This window comes from Coturnix japonica, chromosome 3 (assembly GCF_054131305.1).
Source record: "Coturnix japonica strain WE chromosome 3, WE-NBRP24, whole genome shotgun sequence".
In the NCBI taxonomy this organism is placed as follows: domain Eukaryota; kingdom Metazoa; phylum Chordata; class Aves; order Galliformes; family Phasianidae; genus Coturnix; species Coturnix japonica.
The window spans coordinates 46559508-46575110 of record NC_140665.1 but is presented as its reverse complement, the minus strand read 5'-3'; the positions used below and the strand labels follow the sequence as shown (position 1 = coordinate 46575110).

Here is a 15603-nt window from a genome sequence, read left to right as displayed (position 1 = left end):
GTTATTAAATTTCTATAGTCAGAATAAATCAGATTTCTACTGCAGCTTGAGAAAATAGGCAGACTTGAATGAGATATCTTAGCACAGAACATTCCTGAAACACATTGAAGGAAAACAGTGGAAACCAGGACAAGGAGATCAGCCCTGAACTATTTACAGACTAGCAGAAAAGCTTATCACAGGCCCTACAAGCAGTCAGTAGTAAGACATATCTACCAAGTACTACTCTATCAAAGAAATCTGCTCTTCAAAGCCATCTCCCCTTTTTATAATGTGAACTTTCTCATGAGAAAAGTTCTAAGAGCAACTACAGATGCTCAGTGTCTCAGTTTCCAAAGGAGAAGAAAAAAAGAGGAAAAAGAAAAAAAAAAAAACAACAAAAAACCAAAACCAACCACTACCAATATAACAATAGCAAGCAAACAAATGAAAAAGCCTCCTTCCACAAGCTGGATAAGAACCTGTCAAATTCCAGCCACAATAAAAGTTGCTGTATAGTGCTCATGGTTGTGAAAAAGCACCCGAAGGGAAAGGATTTCAGCAGCATGGTTCTCAGAGTAGCTCAAATTCCTTTTCAAAGCCCTGAACTTCACACAATAGGAGAGATGCTGATTTGGCTAATACCTGATACCTGCTTTCACAGTCTTCAAGTCTCCTGCAAATTGCTTTTCTGTTACAGAAGTTGTGTGGTAGCACTTACGGTGCTTCTCTTTTTGTTTGATCTCTGTGCTTAGGATATCGCTATATTCTGTCCTGAAAAAGACCACTGTTGTGCAAATACATCATTCCATCATACACACAACCAGAGGAGGAAATGAAACTGAAACAGCCTGCAAGGAATAAAAGTTGTTGTTGCAACACAAAGAAACCAATCTCAGCAAAAAAAAATAAATGATAATGATCACAAGTTTTAATACACAAAGCATTAAATAAACTCAAACCCATTTCCACGTGCAGTTTTAAGCACAGCTGAATAATTTTGTTCTCACATAGTAACATTCTCACCATGTCTGCATGCCTTTCATATTATGGCACTTCATTTTCAGATACCTGTTTCTGCTCCAGAGTATTTCTTGACAATCAGTTAAAGATCACTAACACTCATATTTATTTTGTAGAAAAAGCAAAAAACTTTGCTGTCACCTTGGTAAGGACTATGCGCATTACATAGTGTAGTCTCTCCTAAAATCACACAACTATGATAACAACTGAAGTTCCTCCAGGTTTATTTATTTTGTTGTGTCTCATATGAAGGTTTCATAGCCCTCTTAAAGAGAAGCTCTTTGATATTTTTAAGGTCAGTAGAAAAGATAATATCTACGGGACAAATAAAATTCGTAATTATTTTCATTCTAAGTAGGGCCAAAGTCAAAACAATGAGATAGGGAACAAAGTCTCCCTAAACTCATATAACCTTGAAACTGCAGTCATGGACAGTTTAAGAAATAGAGAGAATGAATCAAAAATATAAATCCTCAAATCCTACTGAACAGCTCAATGTGTTATGAGAAGTACAGATGCATCCACTTTAGAGTCATCTATTTTAGGGGTCTCTTCTTAAATCCATTTAAATACATCTTTCTGAAAGACCCCCAGAAAGAAAGGGGAAGGAAAACGTAGAAACCAAAAATCTGTTTCTGTACCCAAACTAAAATCACAACTTATTCTCGCAAGCACACAGTTTTCAAGGTACAGTCATTTTTCTTTAGTTTTGCTAGCAATAGAGTGATTGGTATGTAACAACTCTAATTATGCCGCTTTACCTCTTAAATAAAATGCCGGTAATATATTTGGCCTCACTTTATGGTTTTAAAGAAACAACTTTGTATGTTATTGTATGAGGGAAAAAAAATGTCAACATAAAGCAAACGTTTCAGAAGTAGATCATACTTAGAAAAGACAATGTCAGCACAGTCCTGAAGGTTCATTCACTTTGTAATAGGCAAACAAGAGGAAAAAATATTTTTCCCCTCATCTGTAAACTGTTCTGGAAAGCTAGACCAAAAAAAATAAAAACTAGAATGTTTGGTTTGGCATTGCTGCCTCTTATTCATAAAAAAAGAAGCCTGCTTTAAGCCATGATAATGAATAACTATCACTTACACTTGGATCCTTCACTGAGTTCTTTTCTCTCCTTAAGAAATGGTGACTCCATTACATTTGCAAGGAAAGGAATGGATGTGACTCTGTGTTAGGAAAAGGACTCCCTGAAAGCTGTTTGTGAGCTTCCTGCAGTTGCAATGGACTTGACTGAGCATAGTACTACCGATGAGCTGGGAGGTTGAAAGATGGGCTTCAAAATTATTAGAAAAATAATATCCAAGCTGGCTTTTCTAAAGTGTCATTTTTGTTGCTAGCCAAAGTACAGTCATGCATAATCATGTTACTTAAATGTATTTATCCTGTAAAACACATTTTTCTCCTAGGAGCCATCAGAAAAAGACTGTCCCAGCTTCTTGCATGGAGCAAAGTGTGATTAATGGAAGCATCTGGGGTTTTGTTTTCATCATAGAGTACGTGAAATTAGGAAAACAACAGTACAAAGACCGTAAAGCATTCAGTGGATAAAGCTTTCTCAACTCTGACATATTCCAGTTATCCAAGTGCTGCTGCTGGCTGCCTCCCAGCCCTGGTGCTGGCGGTCAGCGGCAGGACCACTGGCATGCTTCTTTAGCTTCTCCTTTTTCTTAATGCATAGGCATGTATGTCTGGGTGTACATACTTTCTTATATATGTACACTGCATGCACATGGGGAAAAAGGAATCCGATAAAAGATAAACTAACAGCACTGTGCACACTCACTTGTAAGTAGGTTGTCAGAATGAATGGCCTTATAACTCAGATTTGGACATTTCCTGTAAAAACACTACATTATTTATCAAACCTCTCCAGAGCACAACTGTTGAAGTGTGACTTGCAAATAATACATTTTTAGAGCCAAAATTGGCAGTTATCTTCAGAACACTTGGACTAATAGTTACAGTAAGCCAGGGCTTTCTCTCTCTGTATATGTAAGCTTTGAATATCACATCCCCAGATCAGCAGAGCTCTGCAATTGCAGGTTTTGCCCTAGTTATGATTATGACATTTAAATACATATTCCTAGTGAACAGCACAGAGAAATGATATAGTTTAAAACTACATTCATGCTTAGTCTCTGGTTAATCACAATTTTGTATATCACAGAATCACCAAGGTTGGAAAAGACCTAAAAGATCATCCAGTCCAACCATTCACTCACTACAAATAGCTCCCACTATACTATGTCCAATATATGGAAATACGTGCTTGTGTGTGTGTGTGTGTGTGTATATGCACATATAAAGTCATGCTTCAGTATGAAGAATATGCAATATTAAATCAAACATGACTAGAAAGAGAAAGGTTTCACGCGTTGCTGATTAGCTCAAGTAGTACCTAAGAGGCTAAACACTGGTGAAAGGAAAACACACAGCAACCATCTTCAGCCTGACATGATTTGCAAAGGAGTCTGAATGACTGCTTCAGAAGAACAAGTTGGGACACAGCTTGAACTGTTTCCAAGTAATTTGCAAAAACAGTGGACAGTCTGAGCCATTGCACTTTGCATTCTGACAGGACTCTCATTCACCTTTTCTAACCGAAATGAATACTTTGACCCAGCTTTCAAACATAGTACCAAATAAATATCTATTACGCATTAAAATAATAGTTGTCCAATTTTACTGCATGGACAGATCATAAAACAGATCTCTAAAAGACTCAGCACTTGCGTACTGTGAAGTTTTTCAAAGCAACAGCTTTCACAGCTAGTGCCAGGAGACGTTTTTTGTTGAACTGAATGTTGCTTTGTAATTTTCCATTAGATAGAAGAAAAATCAGCCCAAATCCTTTTGTGCTTTAGATTTAAGATTATCTGAAGTATAATGATCATTGGGAAACATGCTTGGATACAGCTGTGGTAGTCAATAAAGTATTTCCACCAGTGTTACCTTTTGTTTTGAGAAGTGTTAGAAGATGCTAAGACTACATGCCATTTTAAAAATTTCTATTAACAGACATTCTCACTTTGAATAGCTGTCCTAGTTCTCCCCAGAAATAGTTCACTACATGGTGAAGGCCACTATTCTTAACTTTCAGTTTTGACCACACTGAGGAGCACAGCTTTTTATTCTGCCAGCAGAGAATCAGAAACCCATCACACACTGAACTGTCAGCTTTCCCTGCTCTTGTTGTGTTGTCAGAACTGCCATCACTGACACAGGGATGTTTCTCTTCCTACCTTTTCACATCCTGGGAAGTTTTAGGAGAGTAAAAGATGCATCACTTTCATATGCAAACAGCATGAGAATGGAGCAATCAATTATTTCATTTCTGTCCTCAGAAAGATGATGAAAAAGAACAACTAGCTACCTAAAGAAATTCAATTTTCCTTAAATAAGCTATATTTATATATATAGCTTATATATATATATATATTTATATATATAAAATCAATATAATTCCCAAAATCACATCAAGAAATTTCAAAGGCATGTAAATATTTTGCACCGTATTAGAAGTGTGGAGGTATACAAGAAAGTTAACATCAACAAATCACTGTACTGTATCAAATCCTATACCAAAACCAGCAATAAGAAACTATCATGCATACTTCTTTCATACTGAGCCATTTTCATGACATGTGTATCAACAGTGTGGTTTCAGAGAGAAATAAAAACCATGACTTACATTGTTTTCCTACTGGCAGTGCAATTCCTGCTGACAGACTGATATCTGTAGTACAAAACTCGGCTTTTCCATTTACTTCTATTTGTGTAAACACAGAACACAAACTTAGGCCACAAGAATAAAAAAGCTGCTGGAATATACATCTTTTCTCTCATTTCTTTGTCCTTTTGATCTAGTACTGGAAATCAATACAAATAAGGCTGGGGGTTTGGGGAGGGGGAAACCTCTGAACAGACTTGACTAAAGTAAATATTCAAGGGGATATTATTCAATTCAGTATCAAGAACTTCAGCCAGTTTCCAAAGCCTTTTGAATTCTCTGAGCTAAGCCCGGTGAATTCAGATGAAAGTTCCTTTTCTTCCATTTTTTTAAGGGAAGAAATAACTTAGGTGAACCTTTTACAAAATAGCCTCCCGTATTCAAGCGATGGAGGAACAAACCTAAAAGCACTGCCAAGATATACAACTAAATATATGTACATTTATAAGCCTTAATGTTTTATTCAAATATTAAGTACTGATTTGCTGAAGAAAAAACACAAATGTATTCCAATAAATGCTATTTCAAGTTAAGTAATTCAGCCTTTGATACATAAAAATCCCCATTCCTCCACTCTTGCTGTATATTCCACATTCTGCACCCTGGAGGATGCCAACACATGAAGTGCATACTAATAACCTCAAGTTTCATCTGGATCTAGAAGGAGGAATAGCTAAGTAAGACCAGCATCTAGGATCCCGGATGATGTCAGCATATTCAGCAGGGCAAAATTTAAAAAGGAAAAAAAGAAAAGATGACTCTGTTGTATTTCAAACTTTCAAATGCATAAAGGGCTTTGTATATTACCAGAAAAAGCAGGAAATCATTCTACTTCATGAGCAAATGAGTTTATGCAGCCCAGAAGCCTTACTCCATTTATACAATAGGAGTGGGTAGAGAAAGAAGTGTTTGTTCCTCTAGATCTGACTGCAGTCACTCCATTTCCTTCTCATCCCCATATTCTTCTCCCTGCCACCACCCCTCAACCTGTGTAGTGGTTCCAGGTCTACCATCAAGCTGCCAGCATTCTTTGCCAAACAGGGCTTCTCATTCCCCTCTAATCTTCCCCTCTGATCTGTCATAGGGCATCAATCAAACTATTGCCACTCCAGTTTCAAATTCTGCTGTTTATAAGTTTTTTCTTCTCCTTGGTCCTTACCTCCCCCACTTTTCCCAGCTCACTTGCAGTGAGAGGACATTTCAAGATACCACCTCAGGGAACACACGAGTCTGAGGTTTGGGCAGTCCCTCTGACACTATCAGGGTAAAGTTAGCATGAAATGGAAAGCAGACCCTTAATGGAAGTGAGATTTTTGTGGTTTGGATTTTCATGTTGCTTGCTTAACTCCAACTCCTTCATGGTTTTAGCAAAAGCTACTACAGTTAGGGAAGAAGCTGCAAGGCACCATAAGTATTACAAAAGTAAGGCCAAACATTGCAAAACCAATTAGTCACTTTGGAATCTGTGCTAATTTGTGGAAAATAGGAACCTGACTTGCTTCAAAAAATCAATTCAGTTCAGGTTGAAGTCACAACCAAATTTCAAAATTATCAGTAATTCTGGGAAATTTTGAAAGCTTTCGATCTAAATGTAAGAAACATTTTATCTACTTTAAAGCAGATACCTACATGGTACTTTTGTCCAATCATCCTTATTAGTTGGTTTTATTTTCAATATAGATGCGAGTCAAAAAGAAGCAAAGACAAAGAAGATTTGGGTTATGTAAGCCCTAGAGAGTTACAGTAGCGTACCTTTCGTAATGCTTCTAGAGCTATTTTTCTTTTCCCAAGGTTAACTAAAGGCAAAATCTACATTCAAGTTCAAGTATTTGATTATTTATTATAAATTAATATTACTAGTTAAATCAGGTCGCCTGTAACTACCAACTTCAAACCTCTTGAAAACTTTTGAAAATTGATTATGGGCCCTGCTAAAACTGTTCTGGATCATGAAAACAGCAGTAACCTGTGTGTGCGATCATCTGTTTGGCACCCTATTCTGCTCCACGGAAAGAAAAGCTGTTAGAGCTGCTGCAAAAGGCAGTATTTTCCCTCTCCACTCAGGAATTAGTAGAAACTCTCCAGAAAGTAGTAAAATGAAGGCTGAAATGGCATTAAAAACAAAGAAGACAAACCACAGGCTATGAGTGCTTCCTTAGAAGCCATAAGCATTATACGTATGTTAAAATATTTGAACTGGGAAGACTAATTTTCAGGTATTTGTATTTTTTGTATGACTCTTATTTCTAAGTTTGAGCCTGGTACTGTAGGCTACTGTAGCACAAATTAAGTGTTAATACTTTATATAGAGTATGAGATATGCTTTGTCAATACCCCATCTTTTGATTCAGCCAATCAAAACACCAGTGGACACTGGCATCTCCCAAACATCTATCGTGAGCAACATCTTTAAAAATACAACTAAGCAATCCTAGATTAACACAAGATAATCATCAAGGCAAAATGATTTGTTTTCTTTTACTGATAAAGATCAACTGCAGGAAGTGCAATACTATAGAGACATTATAATATTTACATTATGCCTATTTATACATACGTAAATGTATACTTACACGATGATTTCCACAAACTCAGAATTAAGAATGAATTTTTCTATCAGCAGTGCTGATTGCATTTTAAGAAAAAGCCCCAAGTACTTATCTCATTTCCAGCAAGCACACAACACAATTATATCACTCATCTTTGAAAAGTAATATCCAGGGAACCAGGGATGGAAACTGCTCATGTTTCATGCCTCCCTCAGATATACAGTTATTTACACTAAAGAATTTACTCAAGTACCTATATCCTTGCACCTGACAAGGGTACAGATAAGACAAAATATGGTTTAACAATATCAAGAAATGTACACTACTCTCAGTGTTGAAAGGCTGTAAAAAATCTTTATGACAATTACAACTTCAGGCATCTAAACTACATTTAGGGTTGTGACCTAGGTGCATGGAATCAGTAACAACAAAGATCTGAGGACTCATTTGATTAACATACATACAATGCGGCACCAAAAATCAAGCACTTGTGTGGGGCTCCTCTAGTCTAATGCCAAACATTTTGGTTTCATGCCACTTATTCCTCCTGGGGGCAGGGGGAAATCCATTTCTCAAGACTGGAGAACAATTGATAAACAGAAAATAACACTGAATTATAAATTCACTTGCTATTGTGAAATGCAATTGAGTGCTATGCACTGGCAAAGCATTCAGGCTCACTCCAGTGGCAGAGCAGAAAACTTCTACCTCCATGTTACTCAAGGAAAGTCTGAGGCCACTAGGACTACCACTACTGATTCAAGGAAAACCAAGAAACATTCCCAGACACTACAAAGTTGAAGAAGACAGACTGTTTGCAAAACGAGTACCTGAATTTTATGCTTTTGTCCAGCTTTTGTTTATTTTTTCTATGCATAGTAGCAATACGGATATTATGGATGGCACCAGCGTGTTACCACAGTTGAAGCAGCTCTTGAAGTCTGCTGGGCTTTAATAGCACAGCAGATGGTCATTATTACAGATTGCCCTCCCTTGATCATCACTAATTTAGGAGCAAACTAATTTAAATGAGCTAGTGCCAATTCATAAAGAACTCCTTGTTCTATCCGAATTAATAGCTTTAGATCTTGTGTTACCAGACGTGCTTCAGAGACGCTATAAATTTTTAAATTATGATGTCCTGTTTAAAGTCCACTGTAATATCATTTCTCATAAACAGTGGTGCACGAGGCAAATTTTAGAAGTATGAACTTCTAAAATAAAAATAAACACAGAAAATTCTTGATCTAAGTTTTAGCTTAGATTCTATGCAAATCTGGCACGAATATCTTCTACTATCCTCTAACCCGCCAGACCAAAAGCTCTCTGTTCTGAGACTAGAATTGGCACACCATCTTTTGAAGGCTTCACTTCACCCCAAAGATTAATATACCCTCAACATTAGAACATCCAGCAAAAAGGCAGGCAGTAATGGTGCTCACTACATAAGCAATGTATCTTAGATGTACAAAAGACCACGGGTTTTTAGCCAAGAGAAGAGAAGGCTCCAGGGAGAACATATAGTGGCCTTCCAGTACCTGAAAGGGGCCTATAGGAAAGCTAGGAAGGGACTTCTGTGGAAGGGCATGTGGCAACAGGATGCGAGGGGAAATGGCTTTAAACTGGAAATGGGTGGATTTAGACAAGATATTAGGAGGAATTTCTGTACTGTGAGTATAGTGACACACTGGAACAGGTTGCCAAGAGAGGTTGAGGTTGCGCCCTCCCTGAAAGCATTCAAGGCCAGGCTGGATGAGGCTTTGAGCAGTCTGGTCGAGAGGGAGGTGCCCCTGCCTATAGCAGGGGAGTTGAAAGAGATGACCTTAAAGGTCCCTTCCAACCCAAACCATTCTATGATTGTAAAACAGATTATTAGTAATAAAGGGAAAAATCAAATTTATAAGAATTTGAAGTAGATCTTAACTTTTTTGATAAGTCACCAGTAAAAAGCTCCACGTGTCAAGTGGGAAGCAGCAGGAAACAGTGAATCATTTATCATGATTCCAAGCATCTCGCATCCAACATGTTTGTCAGATTATTCATATTAAAACAAAGAAAGAATCTTTTCTATGGAAATAAATCCCAAAAAAGAAGATTGGTATATTAGAAATTACTAGACAACTATTTTTCAAACTTACAGAGAAATAAAATGCAGAATTTGGAAAATAACATTTTTCTGTGAAGAAAAATCACTGGAAGACTTTAATTCACAAATATAAATAAAAATGATAAAAAAAACACACCAAGAGAACTTCTTGTGAAAAGTAAGATTCAGTTTTAAATAGCGTTATTATTTTGACAGGAAAATGTGCACCAGTTCTGTGAAGTCCTGCATTCTTCCCCTCGTTCCCCCCGCCCCCACAAAAAAAAAGAAAGGCTGAAAAAAAATCCTGACTTTGCTTTTTAAACTGTTTTTACAAATGTAATATTTCACAAAGCCCAATGCCTTTTCTTACTGAAATGGTTACACACTGTGTCCTTTAAAGATGCACGCTCACTCACTGTTATACTCCCACAAAACAAGCAACTGTAGTGTTTAAATCTGAATGTATGAAGAGTATTTTTTTTCCCAAAACAGTCTATTTCTACATAGAAGAAACAAATATAGTAAGTATGATTTCAGATGCTTTCTATTTAACTTTGAAAATAGGATTAGAAGACATATATCCAATATTCTTTGGCCTCCATTTCATCCCAGAAGACATAGATGCTCAAACACAATATACACTATATTTACTAGGCAACTTCATGTTTCTAAATTATTATTATGTACTAATCATAATACTGGATTTATCCTCATGTCTGAAAAGTTTGTGGGGGGCAACAAATACGCTCTTGGGATGTAACAAGAGAGTGAGGAAAAAGATAAATGCTTTATTCAAAAGAAAGAAAAAAAGGAGAAAAAAAAAAAGGGGGGGGGGGGGGGAAACAGACTCTATTCCAATATTACTTTGAATTACAAAAGAAACTCATGAATAGAAAACCAAACAGCATTTGATGTACTCTACTTATGCTACTCCAGCTAAGTATGCAAAGTAGTTTTTTTTTCCCCATGTATTAAATATTTTTTTAAAAAATCTCTACAAAATGTAACTAATATAAATATTTACTTTTACAAAGGGTCAATTGGACAAAATGTAATTCTCCCAGAAGGAAACCAGATGTTCAGTATCTTCAAAGTGATGTCTGTGCTGATAACAGCAGTAGCTAATCTTTCTTTCAGGGTTGAAGTTCATACTACAGTTTCTTTTACTGAAAAGCTATGAATCACAATGCTCTGGTGAGTATCTGCCCCAAAAGCAAAAGTATTTTTGTAAGGATTTTGTTCTAAGTGTGCAGTCATCAATGCTCAAAACAAAAAGCTTTCTTTGAGCGTTCTGTGAAACAATCTGCAGACCTACAAGTCACCTACTGCATCCTTAGCTCAGGATGAAAGAGTTCACAACCATTCCCAAAGCAGGTATTCCATAATATGACCATTTTAGCAAACCTCTAAATAGCAAATGGAATATACTAAATCTCACATATAGTCAAAAGTTTATTTTAAGAGACAGTTCTACACACTACACTGAGGCACTGCTATGATTCTTAAATTAAAATTTACCATACACACTAACCCTGCCTCTTGAACAGAATTTATTAAAATAAAAAAAAAAAAGCAAATACAGATTTGTATAGGGTTTTCCTGTATTACTTGGCTAGTGCCATAACTAATATTTAGCTACAACATAATGCTTGCCAACAGATGCAAGATAATTCCAAAATCCTGTGGGATAGGCTAAGCACTTGAAAGGCTTTAGAGGCATGAGCATTGGCTCTGTAGATCTCATTCAGAAAGCAAAAGGATTATTTAATTGCTTAAATTACACTTAGACAAGCCTATCAAAAACAAACAAAACACCACTGCACCCCCTTCAAAAAAAAAAAAAAAAAAAAAAAAAGAACGAACCCACAAAGATTAAATTCACTACAAGAAAGACGGGAAGACAAAAAGATGGAAAGACAGACAGAAAGACAGACTCAAAATTGGTTTTTATGGTGCTCATTTTTTCAGAAACCTGGAAGCATCAATTTTCTGCAGTGTGTTCTGAATATCACCAAATACCTCCTCAGATGTTCATACAAGTGCATTTGGCTGGAACAGTTATAATAATTCTTTCTAAAATAACAGCCATTCACACTTACAGGAAAAAGCAATAGTTGACAGAAGTTTAACCTTTACTATGCTGGCCCACTATGCAGTTAATTACTCTGCACAGTTCGTGAGTTTAGACTGCAGGTGGAAATAGTACCCAAGGAGGGGATCACACTGATACCTGTTCTGCCAACAGTGTATATGCACCTCCAGGCCATAATTGCAGCATGATTGATTTATGGCATCATTAACTATGTTGATGTTCATCTACAGCACTGTTTATTCTTGCTTTTCTGATCTCTAGTGGACATGTGCACCTGTTATTTGAAAAACCTGCTTAGCTCTATAAAGGCTGTCAGCCTCCAGCTAAAAAAAAATCTTAGGCATACAAAGTTGTACATTTCAAAATCCCCCCCTGTTAAGTGATGGAGATCCTTAAGAAGAAAGGGGCAAAAAAGATCTTGGTATATCAAATGGCAAGAAAGGACTGAGAGGGAAAAAAAAAAAAAAAAAAAAAAAAAAAAAAAAAGACACACATACACAAGGAGGGGGAAAGAAAAAGGAAAAAAAAGGCTATTTCAGAAGGCAAACAGCAGAAACTGCAAAGAAAGAGGGCAGCACTACCCAGTGCACTAGTTTCAGTTTAAAAGCTCCATCCAAGGTCAGCATAAATACTGACTGTTTAAGTACCAGAATCTTTAGCCTGTGCAAAAACAGAGTACTAGCACCTCACTGACACCACTGCAATTAAGCATAATTAAAAGCAAAAGAAAGGAAAAGGGAAAACAAACCAAGACGGTAAGGACTCTGATTTACAGAGCTCTTTCAGTCAACAGCTTTCTCACACAATTTGTGAGAGAGCAAGCAAAACAGCTTCCTGTTGACAGTCAGAGTGCTTGCACAGAAAGCATCAGGGGCTGCACTGAGAGCATCCCACTTCCATTTACTTCTTTGAGATATTAGAATTATTTTAAGTGCTTGCTATGCAGGGACTACACCAGGAAGACAGAACTCATTACCTACCTATGCCAACCAAAGTGCAGTACATCCCCAAACCTTTTGCAATAACTGGGTTTTTTTTGTAAGATGCACTTATTTGTAAAACATAAACAAGTTGTCCTGTCCCAACTTATTTGTTTTTCTGCTCTGGCTACACCTGTGACAAAGAAACAATGCTGTCACATGTCACCCGTATCCCTTCTATTAACTAGTCCCCAACAGGAAAAAAAAGTCGTCTTCAAGTCAGTTTCACTGCTGTACAGGATGCTCAACAGAAAACAACAGATGTGCTATAATCACTGCTGCCCATTCATTTCCTTTATGTCAGAAAGAAAGCTGCAGTCATCAGTTAAGAACTCCTATCTACTGGACACAAAAGGAAGCATACACTTTTCCTTCATCATCTGACCACAACAATAGGAGATGGCAGCTGGAAAGGACTGACTGCTCTGAGGGAGCATAGGGGAAAGTAGGAGTGAGGGAGCTTGTCTTTGGGTTAGCTTTTAAATAGAGGTAGAGATAAGAATTTTTGTTCAACATCTTAAGATAAAAAAATTGAAAAGATTCCTTTGGCCACAGAATAGACAAAATTCTTATTATATTATTGCTGAATTTGTCCAGACAATTCTTTTCACAGGACCTTTTTGACAGCTGAAAACCTGCAACATATGAACTGGTAAGAAAATAAGGCAGCATCTGCAAAAGAGGCTTAATCAATTAAGGCCTTTTTTTTCTAAACCCTATTTTTTACAAAACTTAGTTTATATGTATTGAGGGTTTAGACTTTCAACAGATCGCTGGCGTAAGTTACTTGGATTAATATCTTGAGAAACCCAGTCAGAATTGTGCAGGCTTCTGTTAAATTTCACAGTCACTAGTTGGCTGTCCTGTAAGTTGTGAAGTAGAATTAGAGGTTTCATAAAATTACCAACAGCAAGCAACCTTAAAAATGCACTTTACAGTAGGTCTATATGAGCCTGACTGTGATCAGAAGCAAAGCGTTCGGGAAAAACTTATTAAAAAGTGCTAACTTTAATTAAAGTATTAGATTCTAATCCAGTACACTATATTAAGCCCTGAATATTCCCATGGATACTCATGCAACTGCACTAACAATCTGGTAGGCATTTTCTGCAATAAGAAACTTTAACAGGCCTTCACACCACAACTAAGCTCCTATTTTTGCACTGCACCTTTTCTCCATTGCATACCAAAAATAGACCAGACTCACAGAAAAGCTTATATGTGCGCATGCATCATTCCTTCCACCTCACATAGTATGCAAATCCTCATACGTGGCCTAAACAAAGCAAATGGACATGCACAGATTAATGAATTTTTGTCTGCTTTCCAAATTTGTACTGGCCTACAGCATAAATGCAGTGTTTTAAAACTCATTCTGAACAAGTTTATGAATGCGTTATTTTTTCCTTTGCTACACTATATGCCACATTCATTCTTTCCAAAGCAACTTCCTGAAACCATTAGAAGCACACAACATTGTTTGCAATTCAAACTGGTATAACACACAAACAAATTTCATAAGCTAAGCCCCACTCCCCCTAAAAAAATCTCAGGATTAAACATTCTTAAAACTTCTGTATTTAGATTTGGAAATTAAAGAGAACTTGCCAAAACTGCTGGTGGCTATTTGGTACAGAGTTAATGTTTGGCCCTTGTATGGAAACTGTTGAATTATGGCCTGAACTGATTGACCACCTGAGGTAAGCAATGAGTAATCTGTGGGAGCACAGGTGAAGGCAATTCAGCTGTGTGACCAGAAGGGGTGGAGCGTGGCTGCACCTCTCCTAGACCCCATTTAAGGGCTGAATGCCAGTGGGGAAGAACCTCTTTCTGGAGACTGCTCTTCTTGGAGTTTTCTTGTGAGCCTATAACACCACTAAGCATTTTCCATTTATTTCCAATTATCCTTTTCCAATGTGATAATCTTTCCCTCTTATATGCTCTCTAATGGCCAGCCTAACTTCTCTGTATAGTTGTCAACTATGTATCTGTATACTTGTTGATTATACAGCCCTAAAAGCTGTTCTGCAAAAGGAAAAGCTTAATAGTTTGGACAGATACACCACTCATCATAATTTAATTTTGTGGGAAAATGAGAGAATATTAATTCCTTCCTAAATATTCTTCATTTAGTCCTTGAACCACTCATCCCTTCAGCTGAAACATTCCCACACACTCCAGTTTTGTTAATTCAACAATATTCTGAAACACTGTAAACAGCGTTCTTGTCTGCTACATATCCCAAAGAATTTTAGGAAATCCTCTGCATCTTAGGGCACGTGTACAAACCATGCTTTCTCAGCTTTTAGAATATTTTAGTCTTCAGTCTCATTTAGCTTTTTCTGCTCATTATAGAAACAGATTAAAATCACTACAACTCAAAAAAGGCTAAGCAGTGAAACAGAATTCAGGATGGGGGAGGAGCAGAGGGGAATTTGTACAAGCAATTCACTTCCTAAGGTCATGAGATCAATACTTAATATGCATTATAATATGCATAAACTTCAGCTAAATAAAACAACGTGCTGTGTGGGGCCTGGGAACACTCTGCCCCTCCATATCTGTGGAAGGGAAAAAAGATTGCTGGCAATTAACTAATCAGCAAATAAGAAAGGCAACTAGCATACTGAATTTAGGTCAACCCAATTTTTTGTTTGTTTATGCTCAAACGTGTGGCCTTATTCAAATTCAAGTTGCTATTTTTATAAAATGCCAAGAATCTCTGGTCTTTCCTCTCTCATCCTCTGCAAAATGGTTTCCTACTTACAGGCACGGTTATCCCTTGGATCCAAACAAAAATCTTACTAATGTTTAACAGATGTGAGATTCAGCTAGATGCTTAGCAATCATACTAGTGTATACTAAAACTATGCAGCCTCAAAATATTGGAAGGGACAAAACTGCCACACTTCTGAAACTGAGTATACATTTGATCACAACTGGATCATCTATAGATACTATAAAAATGAATTGAAAGCCCTACTGTTATGATACTTGTTTAGTTTCCTACTATAGTACATTAATACTCACTCTGTTGCCAATGGCAATTAACATAATTTACTTTTTTTTTTTAATTAATCCATACTATACTGACTTCAACAATTAGTTTCCTCATCTAGAAGGAGCAAAATAGGTTATTTATAAAT

The 15603-nt window shown here is 36.8% G+C and overlaps 1 protein-coding gene across 2 annotated transcripts in view; it reads right to left on the bottom strand.

Moving 5' to 3' along the window:
• The window catches only part of PLEKHG1 (pleckstrin homology and RhoGEF domain containing G1), a 124223-nt gene that overhangs the window by 96583 nt on the left and 12037 nt on the right, over positions 1-15603 (bottom strand). The gene's annotated exons all lie outside the window — the stretch shown is intronic.